The sequence below is a fragment of the Lutra lutra genome, chromosome 2, assembly GCF_902655055.1.
Source record: "Lutra lutra chromosome 2, mLutLut1.2, whole genome shotgun sequence".
Lineage (NCBI taxonomy): Eukaryota > Metazoa > Chordata > Mammalia > Carnivora > Mustelidae > Lutra > Lutra lutra.
This window is the reverse complement of record NC_062279.1, coordinates 20,218,173-20,237,882: the sequence shown is the minus strand read 5'-3', so window position 1 is coordinate 20,237,882 and position 19,710 is coordinate 20,218,173. Positions and strand designations below refer to the sequence as shown.

Here is a 19,710-nt window from a genome sequence, read left to right as displayed (position 1 = left end):
TACTGACTTAAAGTATCTCAGTGGTCTGTGGTCCTCAAGTGTATTTCCTGCTATACTCCAATGAATAAGTGAGGAGCTTCCTGGATTCTAATGCATGATTGTCACGTAGCACCTATCACAAATTAAATGTCCAATATTCATATCTAACTGGATTGAGAGTAATTCATCAGAATTGGAATACAGGTCATATTTCTGTTTCTAATGTCACCATTTACTTTTAGATCTTTTTTAGAATCTATTGATTTTTTTATGGGTCTTTATTTCTCAAAGACCACTGTTTCAGATAAACCTATTGGATCTGAATCTCAGTTGTAAGGGAGTGGGGAATTTTGCATTCCCAAAACTTCCCACATAACTATCATGCATTCTCTAATTTGAGAACTATTGATGGAAGCAAGAACCTTAGTTTCACATTGGAATTACTTAGGGAACTTCATAAAATACTGATGCCTAGATCCCACTTCCAGAAGTTCTGATGTAATTATTCAAGACTGTAGCCTGAACATCAGGATTTTTTTTTTTTTAAAGATTTTATTTATTCGTCAGAGAGAGAGAGAGAGCGAGCACAGGCAGACAGAGTGGCAGGCAGAGGCAGAGGGAGAAGCAGGCTCCCCACAGAACAAGGAGCCCGATGTGGGACTCGATCCCAGGACGCTGGGATCATGACCTGAGCCAAAGGCAGCTGCTTAACCAACTGAGCCACCCAGGCGTCCCAACATCAGGATTTTTAAAAGAACTTTTGAAATCCGGGGGTGATTCTGTTTAGTCAAGGTTAAGAATCACTTAGGTGGGGGCACCTGGCTGGCTCAGCTGGTTAAGTGTCTGCCTTCGGATCAGATCATGATCCCAGGGTCCTGGGATGGAGCCCTACATCGGGCTCCTGGCTCTGCAGGTAGCCTTTTTCTCCCTCTCCCTCTTCCTGCTGCTCCCTCTGCTTGTGCACACACCCTCTCACTCTCATGATCTCTCTCTGTCAAATAAATAAATAAAATCTTAAAAAAAAAAAAAGAATCACTTGGGTATTCATACAAGCATCAGGTAGCATTTTTAAAAAATGAAAGCTATCAAAAACAAATGGAGACTTAACCTTTGAATTTTTTGTTACTTAGTAACAATAAAGTATTTAAGCATGATTAAATATTAGCATATTTTCCAAATAAATATTATGGCTTTTTGGACTTATTCTTAGTTGATATATTTTTATGTGAACTTTCTGGGCAAGTCAAAGAATTTTTTTTAAATCTAGATGTCCTATCATTATAAGAGGTACCATAAGAAATGCAAGATTGCTTCCAATAAATAAAAATAAACTTAGTATTACTGTATGCCCTGCATATGGTGGGCATGACCAAAAAGACATAAACTGTCCCTTTTATACTTTTACTGTTAGGAAGCTCAAAGCTTTGCTGTGTAATGGCAGCAACTGTGTATCTCTACACTTTTGGTATTTTACTTCTTTTTTTTTTTTTTTAAAGATTTTATTTATCTATCCGACAAAGAGAGAGAGATCATAAGTAGGCAGAGAGGCAGAGAGAGGGGGAAGCAGGCTCCCTCCTGAGCAGAGAGCCCGATGTGGGGCTCGATCCCAGGACCCTGGGATCATGACCTGAGCTGAAGGCAGAGGCTTAACCCACTGAGCCACCCAGGTGCCCGGGTATTTTACTTCTCTTCACACTCTTTATCAGTGGTGTCAGCCAGAGGTACACAGAGAATCACCACGGGAATTTTTTTTTTTTTTTTTAAGTACAAATGCCTGGACCTTATCCAAGATCTATTAAAGCAGAACTTACAGGAGTAAGGGCCAGATATTTACATTGTATAAAGCAGTAGTTGAACCTTATATGCACCGGTGTTTCAAATCACTCCTCTACATCACTGGGTTTCAAACCTCAGTGTTTGTAAGAATCATCTAGGGCAGTTGGTAATCTGAAATGTCCAGTCTCGCCCACTGTGATTTAGTAAGCCTTGAAGGAGACCTGTGATCTGGCAATTCTAAAAAGCATCACAATGTTTCTGCCACAGCCGTTCCATGAGCTATGCCTTAAATACCACTCTGGGATGTGCGTTTTATCTTATCATTTCATTTTATTGTTATGACGTGTTTGCCCATTTTATCATAAGCCAGAAAAGTTTCTCTAATGATTAAAATCAAAGCCTTCAGAGTAATAAAAGTCCTCAACCTTCATTGAATCCAGTGGTTTTTCTGGATTCCTGTGTAACTTTATGATTAGGCAGAGATTCTAGGAAGAGTAGAACGACAGAGGAGGGGATGTCTCTACCTTTCCTCACCCCATCATGTTGCTCTAGAGCCCTACCTTTGATCTCTGCTGTATATTGGGTTATCGTATAATATAGTCTTTGAAGAAATGGTTCTTCATCTTCAAGATATTTGAAAACCACAAATTAGTCCAATGTTTGTATTTCACAGATGAGATAACCAAGTCCTTAGACAAGTTTTTATTGCTAACCATGAGCACAAAGCTAGAAAATGTGAGAGCCTACTAAAGCAGAAAACAAGAAAATAAAATAAAAATTTACAAAATAGTAATAAGATGTCTCCTGTTCTCAAAGAAACTAAAGTGTAACTGTGAGGCAAGAATGGCAGAAATAAAATAAAAAACAGATAGTACTAGTGCAAATTATATTCTGTAGTATGTGCTTTTGGGATGATTACAACAGGCCTTATGAAGAAAGCAGAACTTCAACTAGGCTGGAATTGGAGTAAGAATTATAAAGAAAGGGAACACATGGATGTGCCCTTGCTTGAAGGAGGACCTTAGCATGGCTTGAGAGTACGCTAAGGAAGAGACTAGGCTACATGGGCCTACAAGCTCTGGGTTGAGGAAAAGGGAAAATCAAGTTGGAATGATGGCTTAGGATCAGTGTATGAAAGAACTTTTGAAGAACAGTATGAGTAGTTCCCTTCTAACCTATTTCCTAATTTCTTAATGTTCTCAATTCCTTCCTGACTCTATTCAGAAAAATTATCCTAAAATGCTGTCATATAAACAGAAGCAAATAACCAGCAGAACACTCATTTGGCTTTCTGGAATGGAATATATTGGGGTAAACTCAGAAGTGGCAGCAGGCATGCTTTCCACCACTGTCCATCACATTGAAGTACAATACATTGGGATCCAGCTGAAACAGACATTAAATTCTGCAAAAAAATGGAATTGGAGCCAAACGGCCCATATGACCATTGCAGAACCTTTGGCCTCTGGCCTTGTTTATACCATCCCAGAATTCCTTCCTTGGGGAATACCAGCCCTTTCCCCTGGAATTATAATGGGGCTAGGGTCCATGATAGTCCTGGTGAATTCCAGATCTTTTCCACCATCTCCACATTCCACTCTCTTGCAACTCAAGGGGGCTTTTTAAAGATCAGCATCATTAGTACCACCTTAAAATTTGTTAGAAATTCGAATCTCAGGCCCCAATACAGACCTACTAAATTAGAATCTAGTGTTTTAACAAGATCTCTAGGATATTTGTATGTCCCTTCAAGTTTGAAAAACACTGCTTTTTAAAAATTGATTAACTTCAGGGCACCTGGGTGGCTCAGTCCTTTAAGTGTCCAACTCTTGACTCTTGATTTTGGCTCAGGTCATGATCTCAGGGTCTTGAGGTCCAGCCTGTGTTGGGTTCCATGGTCAGTGTGCAGTCTGCTTCAAAGTCTCTCCTTCAGCCCCTCTGCGCTCTCTCTCTCTCTCTCAAATAAATAAAATCCTTAAAATTGGTTTACTTTAGCATTAGCTATGGCTTGTCTCTAGAGAACTCTTTGGAGGTTATTTCCACTTAGAAGTCTACCCTGTAGGAAATTCATCTTAGACAACTTAGTTCTTACCTCTCAGAGACTCAACAGATGGAGGGTGCCCCATAATCCCCTGGGGAGCATCTTTTCTTCCAAACTCAATTCACCGTGGAGTAGTTGGGTCAGCATTCCTCAAAATACTCGTCTGTGAAAAACAAACAAATGGAGAAAAAAGTGCGATGCTCAAACATGTTTGAGAAATGCTTAGTTAAATAAAGCTAAACGGTTTTATTTACTTCAGGAATTCTCAAAAGCTTTCAGTATGCCTATGGACATTATGATGATTCAGAAAATAATTACAGAAAGCACAAAATCATAGAAAACAGAATTTTACAAATTTATTTCATTATCCAACTATTTCTCTCAAGTTACAGCTCTTAACATCTTGAGTGAAAAATCCCTGCTAAAATCCTCAAGTACCAATTTGGGGAACATTAAGCAAGGCCCATGTGTGTGCTTGAAACAAAGTTATTATTAAAGTAAAGTACACAGACTCTCTTGCCAATGACATATTTTCTTATCCCATGACTTGCATGGACCCAGCAAATGTGTTTGCATCTGCCATCCCTCTGTTCCCTTTTGCCACTTTATCTGTTTGTACTAGTACACTCTCACACAAAGACCTAGAAATCGCTGAGATTAAAAGACTAATAAGAAAAACAAAGGCCTTTCCTTCCTGAGCTCTACATTTTAATCATAGCTCTTCCCTTGTTCTCAGAGAAGCCATTTGTACAGAGGGTTTTGTCTCTCTGAGATCAAACTGGAAACTCTGCTACCAGATTTCTGGCCAGATGGTCAAGCAGTCAGTATATCAAGTGACCACCATGCACTTAACATTTTATTAGGAACTGCGAGGGGTGCAAAAGCATAAGAAGACATTATTCCTGCATCCCAGAGCTTCAGTCTAATAAAGGATTAAGAGTTTGTTTCTGACAAGGGTAGAAATTGTGAAAGGCTCTAGAGAAAAGCATACAATTGAAAGGAACAAGATTTATTCCTGACCCAAAGAACTCACCATTTTTTTAAGAAAATAGACAAAAATGACTGTCACAGAACGAAGAGCCTATGAGGACAGTGCTAAAGGGTTGATTAATTCTGATGGAAAAGGGACTAAGAAAGGGGTCATAGAGAGGATGACTAATAAATTATGCCCTAGAGAATAGATAAGTTATTTTCACACAGAGCAGGAAAAGAGGTAGATTCTGAGCTGAAGAGTAGCATAGATTATAGGCTGACAAGACAGAAACAGATTGAGAAAGATTTGTTTAATTTTCATGTATGTTAAGAAAATCAGATTCTGTGAAATCAGAAACAATTGGTGTGACATTCTGTTGCTGTCATTAGGCGAGATGCACCTTCAGAGAGAGGAGAAATAAGTGAAGAGTGGTGTGATTCTCTGGAGCTGGCCTGCTGCCCCTGGCTGGGAATCCTCGAGGGCATACAGAACACCCCAGTGCTAGGACGGGGCCCCAAGAGCCAGGAGTCCACAGAGAGCTGTGGAAAAAGCTGGAAGAGAGGGGTCAGTGCACTGATAGCTGATTAAAGTTGGGAAAATAGCTGGAAACCTGGGACTTTACCTAGAAAGGGGTGCTGAACTCGGGAGACAGGGAGTGAAGCCCAGCGCCACTCACCACCTTTATGCAATCAGAAAAGAACAGTGCAAGTGGTGTAGGTCAAAGCAAATAGCAGAAAGTCCTAAATACAGATTAAAGTCTGAGACACATCTGCTTCAGAAAAAACTAGGGGAATTAATACTTCAAAGTGAACTAGTTGTAGGCAAAAATCGGACAAAGTTAAGAAAGACCCATGACATGACACTTTTTAATAGGGTCTCTTCTTGTAAGTAATCTTGAGGTAAGTTGTAATGACTGCAGGGGCAATTCAAGGAAATCCCAGAGTAAGACAAATAGAGGCAACTCTTTAAGAGAAGGAAAAATATAGAGAGAATTAGGAGAGAATTAGGCAAAGGCACTATAAAAACAGGAGTCCCTGTGAGATATGAAGGATATAGAAAAATGTTGGGACACAGATCTGAGAGTAGGAATGACTGATTTCTCTATCTTCCTTGTCTCTACTAAGGCTCTCTTTGGCTTCATTTGTCATCTATGTTTAAAGATGAAGTTACCCTAAATAGTTTCAAATTCTCCTTCAGCTTTAAATTCTGTGGTCCTCAGAACAGAGATGGTAGAGTGAGAAAATGAGGCAAAGGGTCCAGGTAAAGTTCCACTTGAACATAGAGAGTGTTGTCAGAAGCGTTTTACCTGAGAAATGAGAAGGAGGCATTTATCACAATATAGAAGTAAGAATTGAGATAACCAAAGGACACTGGTTCGCCATCACCAAGGCAGTTGTTGCTAATACCACTATTCAAACCCCTTCACATCTCTAAAGCAGTATGTAACTCAGAAAATGCTATGGAGGCTCTGAAAAGAAAGGAGGCGTAGAAGCAGTAGACAGTCCACAAATGCCTCCTTCTTGCCAGCTTTATGTTAGATGTTTATATATTTAACAGCTGTAATTTCTTTATGGAAAAAATTCAGTTTGTATCCAAGCAGGTCCACTCAAGAAAAGGGGGAGAAATAGTTTTAGGTGTTTTTTAGGGGGATAAGGTTGTTTTTGCTTTATATGCATTAAACTACAGTCAGTGTGGCCATAATATTGTGGCATATTTTTGCTTCGACATAGTTTAATAACAGTACTTCAAAATTTTCACCAAGGTACAGCAGCCTCATTCACCAGGAGGACTTTGTAATACCCCATGTCACTTTCTGCCCAAACCCAGCCCCTCTGGCTCACCGGGATTTCATTAAATGAAAGATCAATTGAGGTAGTGAACCACTTTCTCACTATACATGAATCTAAAAATGCCAGACTGTTAGTGTTGCTGGTATCATTCCCACTGCTGTTTGTTGTTTTCTGAGTTTTCCTCTTTGCTGAATAAATACTCAGTCCTGTGAACTCTGGGAGCAAGATGTGCCATTCTCTTGACCCACCACACGGCTCCATCAATATTGATTTGAAACAAACCCTCTAGGGCTGTCTGTGTTCCTGGCAACGTTTCAATACTAACATGTGGTTAATTTTTTTAGAGAATTTTTCTTCCCTTTCCTGTGCTCAAGAGGAGCTGTGGAGTTTGTGGGAAACAGCAGCTTGATTCCTGCATCTGTGGGTTTGCATATTTCCCTTAGAGATAGTGACCCCTTCTTCCTAACCCTTCTTCCTTTGCTGCACATTGTGTTCCAGGAAGTGTAAAGAACGCACATTCTAAATGCTTAGAAGGCTTTTAAGACATATTCCTAGACATGTGGTGTGTGAGAAAATTCGTAGAATTCCTCACTACTCATTCTCTCATAGAATTTACCAGTTAAGGCATAAGATCATACTTATAGCCATTCAAATTCATTATGCATGGGGGCATTGTGTTACTGATACAGCAGGGGTTGTTATAAATTCTTGCTCAAAAGCAGGTTAATTCTATTAACTAATTTCTGACCAAGAGTACAAGGGATATCTTAAGCTTAAGGCAAATAATAAAGATCTCTCTCTATCTCTTTTTTTTTTTTTTCCCACTACTGTTATTTTTTTTCCGGGGGGGGACAATGAGTTGTTTGTTTCTTTTACATTCCTAAGTCATGAGAACTGTCTACCAGAAGAATGTTCTGTGTTTCTATTTTCAATAACATAAGGTAATAGCTCCTTAATTTCCTATGAAATGAAATAAAGACATTTATTAGGATTATTTAATTTACCTCCCATTTTTATGGCTATAAATTTACATTGGGGTTGTATTTTTCTGAGCAAATAACAGAATCTTAAAAATAATGAGATCATAATTCTATTTTTCCCTTGTTTGGACTTTCTAAGTCTGAAATGGATCAATGCTTTCAATCTACAAAGAGACATTTAGAGTAAAATATCCAGGCGTCCTTTAACTTGCTCTCAGTAGAAGAACATGTACTATGAATGATTTTATGAGTAATGGTGAGAGGTTGTACTGTAAGATCTGTGCTTTCTCATGTATTTGGCCTTTTGGTCATCAGCAAACATTTGTGGTTGAATACAGTTTGAATAGATTTTAATCAAATTGAATAATGGCACATACCAAAGCAGAAATTTTGTGGAAATGACATTTCTATTTAAATAGTCATTCATAAGAAGTACCCATTAATTTGATATATATAAAAATATTTTACCTTTACTGTTTTATACTAGACTCAACTATTCGCCACAAAGAACAGTGAGGTAAAACTTCACTGACCCAGCAGAGTATCCTCTTTACCAGCTTGTAAAATATGTCTAGGTCTGCAGATTACTTAAATGGCAAATATATGTTCACCTTGAAACAAACAGAGGAAATATTGTGCCACTAGAGACCCCATACAGAGGTGACCCACGCAGGGGCAGTAGGGATTGCAGGGAGAGCACAAAGGGTTCATTTATCTTTTTTGACTTTCAATATGTTTTTACAAAAATACAATTGTTTTCCTTACAATAGTATCATAATAAAGACCTGGAAAAGTGGGGTTAGTGGGTGAAGACAAAAAAAATAGATAAACACAAGCCTGGTAAGCTTGACAGACAGGGCAGAGTTATACAGTTCAACTCTTTGAATGACTTTTTATGTGTGTTTGACTTATATCTTTTACTGTACTTTGTGCCATTGTTTATGTTATGTTATGATTAAAATTTTAGCCCTTGTTAATCTCACACCACCTTCAATTCAATCAGATGCAAACTTATTTTATTAACATGTTTCCTGTCCTGTTCCCAGCATACCTTGCACCTCATGCCTGCCATTCTTCCCATTCTTGCTCAGTTATCAAGGCTCAGCTTAACTGTGGTCTTCTTTGTGAAGCTCACCCCCTATCATCCAATCACTCTCTCTCTCTTGCTTTCTTTTTCCCCTTTGGTTGCTTGTTTGCATGTCAGTCTACAAGATGTTATATAAACTTCTTTTTTTTTTTTTTTTTTTTTTTAAAGATTTTATTTATTTATTTGTCAGAGAGAGCGAGGGAGAGAGAGCGAGCACAGGCAGACAGAATGGCAGGCAGAGGCAGAGGGAGAAGCAGGTTCCCTGATGAGCAAGGAGCCCGATGTGGGACTCGATCCCAGGACGCTGGGATCATGACCTGAGCCGAAGGCAGCTGCTTAACCAACTGAGCCACCCAGGCGTCCCTTATATAAACTTCTTAAAAGAAAAGAGGATTTGTTTCATCTCTTGCATACAACATAGTGTTAATTAATCTAGTAGTTGCTCAATAAATATGGAAAAAATTACACAGACCTCTCCCTGAAATCAGGGCTAGAGAAAGAGAAATGAGCCAAATTTGCCCCAAGAGTGAGGTAACTGCTCGAAAAGAAGAGATATACAGGTGCCAAAATACCCTTTTGTGAACTATCATATTTAGGAACCATGTGGAGTTTTCCTTGGGATATTTTAATCTCCTCTCCAGCTGATCTTCTCCTATGGTCAAAACCTAGTGAGCCAATTATTTCTTGATATTACTAATCTTAGACCGTTTTTTCCCCCACTGGTTAAAAAAACTATACAACATCTAAAGTACTCTCCAGCTCTAAATTACTACTTTGTGGTTTGTTTCATAATTTTACCCTGAAAGTAACAGAATTTAGCACCAAGTAATGTCCCATCTACATTAGACTTCTGAAAAGAGTGATATTGTATTCTCTTAAACCTCACCTTTTGAAAACACAGAAATTACTTTTAATTATTTAACTCTCATTACATATGTATTCTATATATACACTTCAATGTTTTAAAGGAACATGAATCCCATTTTAAATGCTATTTAATATTCTTAAGCTCTTTAGCTCACAGACTTTGTCAGTCACATTTTTATTTGTATTTATTTTTGATTATACAAATGATAGTCAAGGAATTACTACCCATCGTAGGAAAAAGGTACAAGTCAGCACCACAGGAGACTCATATATTACGGAACTTAACTATTTGAATTAAAAGCCACAGAAACTTAATGGTCCCTTTTATGGGCACATGGTTTATATGGAGAACAAACAGGATATATAGATAAAGAAAAATTTTTCTTCAATGTGCTGGAGAGATTCCCCAGGCAGAAATTTGGGTTAAGAGTTATTACCATATTGGGAAAAAAGAAGGCATTGTTTGGTTTCCTTACACACAACAGAAAGGCAAACAAACAGGTCTTAATGATCTCAGGGAATTGGAGGATGAGTAACCTCAATATTTTGGAAGTGAAAGACTATTTCTCAAATGTCCCTTTCCCTCAGAAGCATTATACCACAAAGACGTTTTTGAGTTTCTACTAAGTCTTGTAAGGACACGAATAATGACCTACTCTATGGCCAACACATTTCCTAATCAGTGCATCTGACAAGTTCTCTTCGATTAAAAAGCAAAGAGAAAATTCCATAGCAGCTGTACATATTTCTTTCTGTAGAAACTGACTTTTAGAGATTGATCATATTGTCTAGATGCTCATTAAAGACTGGGACTTAGTAGACAACTGTTAATTAATCAGAAAATTCTTTTGAGTGCCTCTACATTCATTCTCTCTGCTGAATACTGCCATGGTTCCAGGGAAGCCAGATGCCCCATCTCCTCTCATGCAGACTTTCAAAATGATGGGGAGACGAATGTGCGTGAAATGTTTAATAATATAAGGGAGCTACTACTGACTAGTTCTTCCTTTATAACTTAGTAATCACTAAAGATTACTAAATTAGATTAGATGAAAGAAATAGCTATACTAAAATACATGCTGGAATTTAATTGTCAGTGATTTTTGCTCATCTTGACCAACTTTATTAAGGAATAATTAACAAATATATTTGTGTATATTGAAAATGTACAACATGGTGATATGATATAATATACATTGTGGAATGATTACCGGGATCAAAATACATAATTAACCTCAAAATATATCCATTACCTCACATGGTTAACTTCGTGTGTGTGGTGTGTGTGTGTTTGTGTGCCTCTGTGTGGAATGCTTAAGATCTACTCTAAGCAACTTTCAAATATGCAGTTCTGTACTAATAACTATAGTTACCATGTTGTACATTAGATTCTCAGACTCCTTTTCTTATAACTGAAAGTTTGTACCTTTGACCTACATTTCCCCATTTTCCCTACCCCACAGCCCCTGGAAGCCACCATTCTATTCTATAAAATCTACATATCCATAAAAATCTCTTAAATCTTTAAAAATCTATAAAATCAGGTTCTTTTTAAAAAATTTTTTGCATAGAAATTGTACCATGCAGTATTAGTCTTTCTCTGTCCGGTTTCTTTCACTTAGAATAATGTCCTCCAGCTTCATCCATGTTGTCACAAATGGCAAGACTTTCCTCTTTTTATGGCTGAATAATATTCCTTTAGGGGTGGTCAGTTCTTTAGTGGTGGTCCATTAATCCTTTAATGGACATGTAGGTTGTTTTTATATCTAGGCTATTGTGAATATTGCTGCAGTGAACATGGAACTACAGATATCTCTGTGGGATACTGATTTCATTTCCTTTGGATATATTTTTTGCTGGATCATATAGGAGTTCTATTTTTAATTTTTTGAGGACCTACCATATTGCTTTCCATAGAAGCTATACCAATTTACATACCCACCAACAGCGCACATAAGGTTTCCTTTTCTCCGCATTCTCTCCGACATTTGTTTTCTCTTGTCTTTCTATACTAGACATTCTGACAGGTGTGAGGTAGTATCTCATTGTGGTTTTGATTTGCATTTCCCTGATAATTAGCGATATTGAGCACCTTTTCATATATCTATTGGCTATTTGTATGTCTTCTTGGAACAGTGTCTTTTCAGGTCTTTTGCCATATTTTAATCAGATATTTTGCTTTTGGTTATTGAGTTATATGAATTTTTTTAGATATATTTTGGATACTAAACCCTTATCAATTTGTGGTTTGCAAATAGTTTCTTCTATTCTGTAGGTGTGCCTTCATAACAGATTGCCTAATAATATCTTAAAAACTCTGACACATGTTTACTTAAATCACTATCTGGGTTAAGTGCTTATCAGTAGTATCAACAATTTTATTAAATTCTATCAAGTTACATTGCATAGCACTAGCTTCCATTTAACTTAAAAAATAAAATGTTGTCAAATAAGAATATTTTTCTTAGTTCATTGTAAGTGTGTAGCTAGTCCCCTAAAACTTAGCCTTAAAATCAGAAATACAGAATCATCTAAATTTTATTTTATATGCTTACTGACTAGAGCTCTGTAAATTTTACCTTTTCTGTATGGAGTCCCATTATATCATTTTTCACAAAATGTTGGTTTGGCTCTATGGTAGAAAGCCAAGATCATAATGGTACTTTTTTCTATCTCTGGGCAAAAAGAAACAGTGCAGCTTTTCAGGAACTTGTCTAATCTGTAAGAAGAGAATTGTAACTCACAGAGTAACAAGGAAGACCAGGGTATATATCACATAGTTCCCACCAGGACTCAACCTATTGAAAGTGATTGTCACAGAAAGAGATGACCACCAGATCTCAACAACCCTGACTGTGGGAAGTGGCACTCAGGGAAGTGGAACCACTGGGCAAGATAAATCATCTCTTCACATGTGAAAATTTAATAACCTTACAATTTAGTAAACTTATTTACTGAATGTGTGGGCATCTTTCCATATCATTAATGAGGATTTTCAATCACTAAGTTAAAGTCTTCACAGTATGACAACATATGGATATACCAAGTCTTTTCAAAATCATTCATGATAACAGCAGAGATAAGGAGAAGAAAAGTTATTAACAAAGAGTGTTATACAGTTCACTAACAAAATTTCTTCTGGGCAGTTTTATGTTTGTGATGTTTGTCACCTTTTTAAGTTGTAATTTGTAGTGCTTTATTTTCTTATTTTAATAAAGTAAATAAAATCTTTACTTTTTTACCTAATAAAAAATAATAATCACTGATATAATTTACAATCATATGGTCCCTATAGGAATTTCAAACTATATGGAAAAACATATAGGTTTCCTTCCTCCCAGTTCTACCCCCACTCCCAATAATTAGGTATCTTTCCAGATCCTTGTTTGTGCATCTATATATATGCATGTGAAAGTACAGAATTTTGCTTCAGGTCTGTTTTGTGTGTGTGCACGCCAGCATGCATATTGTGTGCTCATTTGGTACCTAAAAGATTTCATGCCATAGGATATTGTCCTCCACATTTGTTTCTCCACTTATCAAACCTTCTTGGAGTGCTTTCCTTATGAGTGGCAGGGCCCTAAGTACAATTTCGCAAGTTAGTCCCTGCACAAGGACACCAGACTAAAGTGAGAACTCCTGGGCAACGGTGTTTTACTAGTCAAGCAGTGAACCTGGTATGGGGCTGTATCCCTCCAAAGGGCCACAATTTCTGACTTACATTGAAGAGCTGACTAGGTTACTTGTGGCTGTGTCAGTGCATGTGAGCCTACCTCATATTAGTGTTCTAAGAAATAATGGTACTGTAATTTATTACATTAAACTGTTTTCTACTGATGGCCACATAGTTATTTTAGCCTCTAAAGAAAAATAATGTTTAGCCTGTTCTTTAGCCACTAAGAAAAAATAATGTTTCAGTGAATAGTATTGGGCATACTAATTTTATTTTTAACTATAAAAAAAGTTGAGTCTAATTAAAGAAAAATACTAAGAATTATGTAGTGGTAGTCCTAAGTATGATGGACATTGGAGGAACACTGGGCATTATCAGAAAGAGTGTGAGAGGTAAAACTGGAAAAGTTGACAGAAGCCAGGTCAATACAGACTTTTTTCTAAATTAAGTCATATATTTTTATGGAAGAAATTTTTACTTTTGTCTCTCTTTGTTATCCACACCTAAAGAAAGATAATCATAATATTCCTGAAAACAGTTAACAAAATTTTAACGTTAAATGGATGTTTTTCTTGTTTTCAAACTGGGAAAAGTCATGTCTCCTTAAATATCTGAGCCCAAGGACAGAGCTACTGAGAATTGTTAAAAAAAAAAAAGAAAAGAAAAGAAAAGAAAAAGGTAAACACTACAGAGATATGCAGATATTAAGTCGGCATGATGATACAGAATAATCAACCCAGAAAGGCTGACTTTGTATCTACAAATGTACTAAGTGACCCTGAAAGTCTGTAATCAACTTTAGCACTTAAAGACTGATTTCATATGGTCTACCAAATTATTTCAGTAGAAATTATATCCCGCTCCCCCAAAATGGGCCTTTATACCTAGTGGAGGAAATCATCCTCAGATTTCCCTGGAATAGAAAGGAATTGCTGCCCACACAGTTCTCTTCCCATTTCACACCTGCCACTTCTGAGCACTCTGTAGAACCAGCTGCATAGATGTTCTTTGGAACTATGCAGGAGACTGTGTAAACAGTTTACAGCAGTCCTAGTTTAAAAATGCTCTGTCTGAAGCCTCATTGAAGTTTAAAAATCCAGCAAAGGAGAGACCAGTTTTCTTCACCATGCTTTATAAATGGGAGGAGAGACATAGGAATGAACACACACACTTAAGATAAAGCTATGATGTGAGTATCAGTTAAAAGATACCTTGTAGTAACTTTGAAGGAGGATATTATTTATCATGCTGTGTCATCTAATACTAAAATGATATTGGCACATGCTTACTTACTTGCTGTTAATTAAAGATAACGTGCAAAATTTTGTGGTTGAACAGACTGTATATGGCAAATAGAAGATAGTTCCTGGTCTGTTTTATTATCTACCTCTTAACCTACATAGATTTCATCTTGAAATACCAGAATAAAAACTAAAGTTGACTTGTTTAACTTGCCTAGAAATTGTGACATAAGATAACTATATTTTCTTTAGCTTCTGACTGGCTCTTCAGATGAAAATCTTCATTGCTTCTGAAGAAAAAAATTAACAACTTTCTGGTTCTTTAAGCAGGATATTATTTTAAGAAAGGAAAGTCTAGAGTGAGGAATTTATTGTCCAGTGAAATGTATAACACTAATATGAGATTTCATACTACTCCAGCTGGCTGCAGATCAAATAATTCAGAATGAAGTTGGGCCAAGTCTTTTGCTAAAAGGTCCCTTTCTACTGTGGGTGAACGAGGAGTATTACCAGCCCAGAATAGTCAGTAAGATGCGTATAGAATCAAAGACAGTGTAGGGGCCAGAACCTTGGATTATGAATCAGGAAGTCTTAGTTCTATTCCTGGCCTAGCCTTTAATTTATTATGGCTGTCTCTGTGATGCCACAACTCATTGACAAGTAGAACATTCAGGCAGTGCTAAATTTGCTGAGCCAAATGTCTACTATTTGGAAGCATTCAGGTCTTTTACTGAATTTTTTTGGTTTTCTTCCAAATGCTTGGCATTAGGAAAACAGAACCCCTGCATCTCTGGGGGCAGCATCCTTTTCTCCGGACTTCATATTTGCCCAGTCTGTAAAACGTCTGGTAATTTTTACCTCTCCCGTGTCCCCATGTGTGTACTGTGTCCTGTATTGTTCAATAAAGGGCCTCTGGAGGAGGGTTGGAATTATCTTCCCCAGATAGAAGAAAAGAAGAGTAGTGGAGTCTCATGTTCAGAGAATTCCTTCTCAGAGACCTGGAGAGAATGACTCCCTAAAAACCCTGTTTATCTCCCCCAGATCCTCCAGATCTCCCCCAGTCCCTCTGCCCAGGGACTAAACAGATATTGGGGGTAAATAAGGAGCATCTTTCAGATTTCCCAATGAAAAACCATGTGGGTTGGCCATATTAGGCTTTTGACAACAAATCAAATGGGACAGTTTTTCTCCAAATTTCCCTAACTATCCACTGCTGAGCTTAAGAAAGAAATACAACTGGAAATTTCTTCTCCAACAGTGACATATATTATCTGTACCTTGACAACAGCTAGTTACACTGTCAAGACAACAGGATGTTTCTGTTCTTACTGCATATATTGGGGAAAGGAGACATATATCACACTGTTGACTCAAGGTCAGCTCACAAGCAACTAAATAGCTTTTCCTCATTAAAATGGCAATCGCATTAAGAATAGCCTATTCATGTTCTAAACAGGCACTTGATTCTTAACTGTGTTAAAGAGGGTGTATAGAACATGGGGAAATACTTGCCTACTCTGCCCTGATCAGACAACATATAGAGTAATATATTTAATTCTGGGCACCGACCATTAATTGGGTCATTGACAGAATTATGTCATATGCAGAGAAGAGTAAACAGAACCAGTGAGGGTTTGAAAACATGTTGTATGAGAAATCATCAAGGGAACTGAGGATGATTCACCTAGAAAAGGAAGAAAATAGGCACAGCAGACCAGAGTTCTTCAAATATTTGAAAGACACTTTCATGGAATAGACACCACTTTATGCTGCCTAGTTCTGGAGGGAGAAATTGGGAAGTTAGAGGAAGGTAAAATTTGACTCCATGGCATTTCTAAACATTATAACTGTACAAATATGAAATAGGTAGCTTCCTAGGGAAGAGTGCATAGCACACAGGATATGGTCAGGAAACCTAGCAAATTATTGTTAAAGTATGAAAGAATTAGCCTAGAATGCAAAAGTTTTGACATTTAATTGTGGTTATTGGTGTTCTTCCAAAACATAGTTTCTGTATATTGGAAGGAATGGAATCAGGTTGCAGGAGTTGAGGAGAATGTAAAGATACCTAAGTGGCATTAATTTAATAATTGTATCCATGAAAGGACAGCAAAATGGAATGTTGGAAAGAGATCAGGACAGGGAATTGGGAGTAATGGGCTCTATTCTATTCAGTTTTGTTAATAGAGAAGTAATCTGGACTTAAAACTCCCTGGAATTCACTTTCTTCTGCAAAGTCAGGACACTATGGAACTAATAGCCATGGTTCTAGAGTTCTAGATTTCTAAAGTCTTAAATTTTGAAGAAAACATCCATCATGAGTTACTCAAAGAAATATGTTTGACTTATTGTCAAAAATACAACTATAAAAATACATTAATTATAATGAATTTTAAGGTATTTTATGAACATAAATAACGGATAGTTCAAGGAAGGCAGATAAGTGAGAACTGCTAGGAAAAAAGAAGTCTCCAGAAAAACACTAAGTTTAAGTCTACCATTTAGACTAAACTCTGCTTGGGCAACAAAAGCAAAAGTTAAGGAAAGTAAATGCATTAAGTAACTAGAGTGCATTATTTCAATATATTATTACATTGATTAAACCATAGTTACAGCTATTGGTCACCAGCTCACATAATCTCACAAGAGAAAACCTGGAGCATCTCTTCCAATTCTGCATTCAGTAATGTCTAGTTTGTAGCTGGAAACCAGCCATGGCAATATTTATGTCACAGAAAAATTGACCTTTTTTCAATTCAGGACTTTGTTTCTATGTGGAATACAGTTTCTAGACATTTACCAACATACCACTCCCTGTTTCCAAGAAACAACTTCCCCAAGAGCGCCACCTTCTTTCACTTTGATCTCAAAATATGTACAGCCATGTTATGAAAGTATTTGTTTTTTTTAATCTACTGTAGTTAGCACACAATGTTATATTCATTTCAGATGTACCATATAGTGATTCAACAATTCCTTGTATTATTCATTGTTCCTCAAGATAAATGTGCTCTTAAATTTGTTGTTTCCTTATAATTATCATAATGTGGGTACAATTCAGGTTGCAGGGGGAGAAAAAGACTATAGGACTAGAAAATAATCTTAAGATAAATTGAACTATTTATCATGTGATAAATGTGACTATTTATCATGAACTATTAATCATGTATATAAAGTAGGGTGAGGTTTCCAAAATGTTTAGTTGTCAGTATGTGGTAAGAACCCTAAAAGTTTAAAAGGCATAGTAGATCACTTATTTGCTGGCACCCTCCCAGTGGCCCCACTCAAAGAATGAATTGGCCTCTTTACAGTGACTTTTATAACAATATAATGCGGCTCGTATTTATATTCACCCTCTCATTGTGCTAGCATTCATTCCTTTCCCTGTCACTCACCTTTCTGGTGTTCCCAGTCTTTTATCAGATCCTCTTAAGCATCCAACTCATTGCTGTCTCAGCATCTTGGTGTCACTCAACACTGCATAGAATACTAATTTCCCAGTTTTCCTCCTTCCTTTTTCCCCTTCCTTCCTTCCTTTCTCTTTCTCTCTCTCTCTTTCTCTCTCTCTCCATCTCCACCTCCATCTCTCTCTTCTACCCTATTCTTTTTCTCCCGATCATGATTTAGCCCTCACTTCCACAGAAAACTCTCTTCCAGCCACCCTATACCACATGGGAAACCCCTCTTCAGTGATTGTGTAGCTTCTTACCCTATTTATTTGTTTCTTACACTTGTTCCTATATGAAACCATCCTACTCATGAATTTGTTATTATCTGTTGTTTGTCTTCTCATGGTTGATTATAATATTCAGGAAAGCAGAAATTTTTTTTAAATCTCTTATTCACTGGTGACTGTCTAGTCCCTTTAATGGTGCTTGGCTATGACTGCAGGAAAGAAGGAAGGAAAGATGGGAGGGGAGAGAATTTCGTGTTTTTGCCTCGATTTGAGTGGATTATTGAAATACCAAAAACTTCATTAATAGGTAGCTTGATTTATTAAGAAGTCAGGGATGATAAGGAAAGCATGAAATAGAAGTTTCACTATAGAAGTCAACCTAGCCAAATCCTGCAAATATGCAGCTCTGTTTTCAAGCATGAGCTGTGTGCTGGAATTTAGCCATGGACTTATGAAAGGTTAGAACAGTAAAATAGTAATATCTGGGCTTTAAAAACAAAGACAGTAAAATTCACCCAAGGCATCTGATTTATAGTCAACTCTATTTTGTGAAGTTTTATGGATGTATAACACAGGATACTGGTCTGTGTACTGGCCACGTCAGGCTAGTGTAATGCATGGTGAATAAGGAAGCATCCAGGAAGGAAGGGGAAAGCAATAGGCTTATTTCTCTAAAGGAATATTGTAGACCAAGGATGTTTGGTTTTATTCCTTTTGGCAGAGCATTTGAAATAATTTGATGCTCAGCCCATGGATTTGAAAATGTTTTTAAAGCAAATCTCAGCATCCAGTTAATTCAAAGACAAATTGTTTCTGAGACCACTGCTGGTAGGGCTAGGACAACTCATGACATACTTAGTATTAACTTAGTAGCTGGAAAAATATCAAGATATACTTTCTAAGACTTTAGGAGATGTTATTTCACTGGCTTGCATTGATTTCATATTATTCCTGAAAACATATTGCATGTGCATGTATAATTTGACTCATCTACCAGGTAGAAAAACATAATTTTTGTGCTTGAGGATGTTATAAGTGGGAAATGAAAATCACACAAAAAATATATGTGGTTATAGAGATGTAAAGAACATTGTCTTGCCAAACACAACTTTGGTTTAAAAAAGAAGTTATACAAGCAAATATATTGGAGAAGTAATTAAGAGGATGTCGCGCCTTCTATTAGTCAGATTTTCCATCTTCTGAGTGTTTAGAAGAGAATTAAACTGAATAATCTCCAATATTTCCATGATTCCATTTTAAGATAGAAGCAGGATCTTACTATCAAGCTCTTTTGATTCTTTTGTTACTGTTTTTTTGGTTTTTAGAGAGTGGGCAAGTGCACACACAAGCAGGGTGGGGGTGGGGGCAAAGAGGGAGAACGAGAGGATCCCAAGCAGTCTCCAACCCCAGTGTGGAGCCCACCACGGGTCTCGATCTCACAGCCCTGAAATCATGACAAAAGCCAAAACCAAGAATCAGGCACTCAACTGACTGAGCCACCCAGGAGCCCCAATAAGACTCTTTTGAATAAAACAAAGTTCTATAACATTGAGGGATATGATATATAGTAAGGCTTAAAGTCTGTTTGCACCTGGACATTTTTAAGCATAAAGCATAAAACTTTATG

At 37.2% G+C, this 19,710-nt stretch overlaps 1 protein-coding gene across 2 annotated transcripts in view; it reads left to right on the top strand.

Moving 5' to 3' along the window:
* The window catches only part of DLC1 (DLC1 Rho GTPase activating protein), a 419,765-nt gene that overhangs the window by 81,579 nt on the left and 318,476 nt on the right, over positions 1 to 19,710 (top strand). The gene's annotated exons all lie outside the window — the stretch shown is intronic.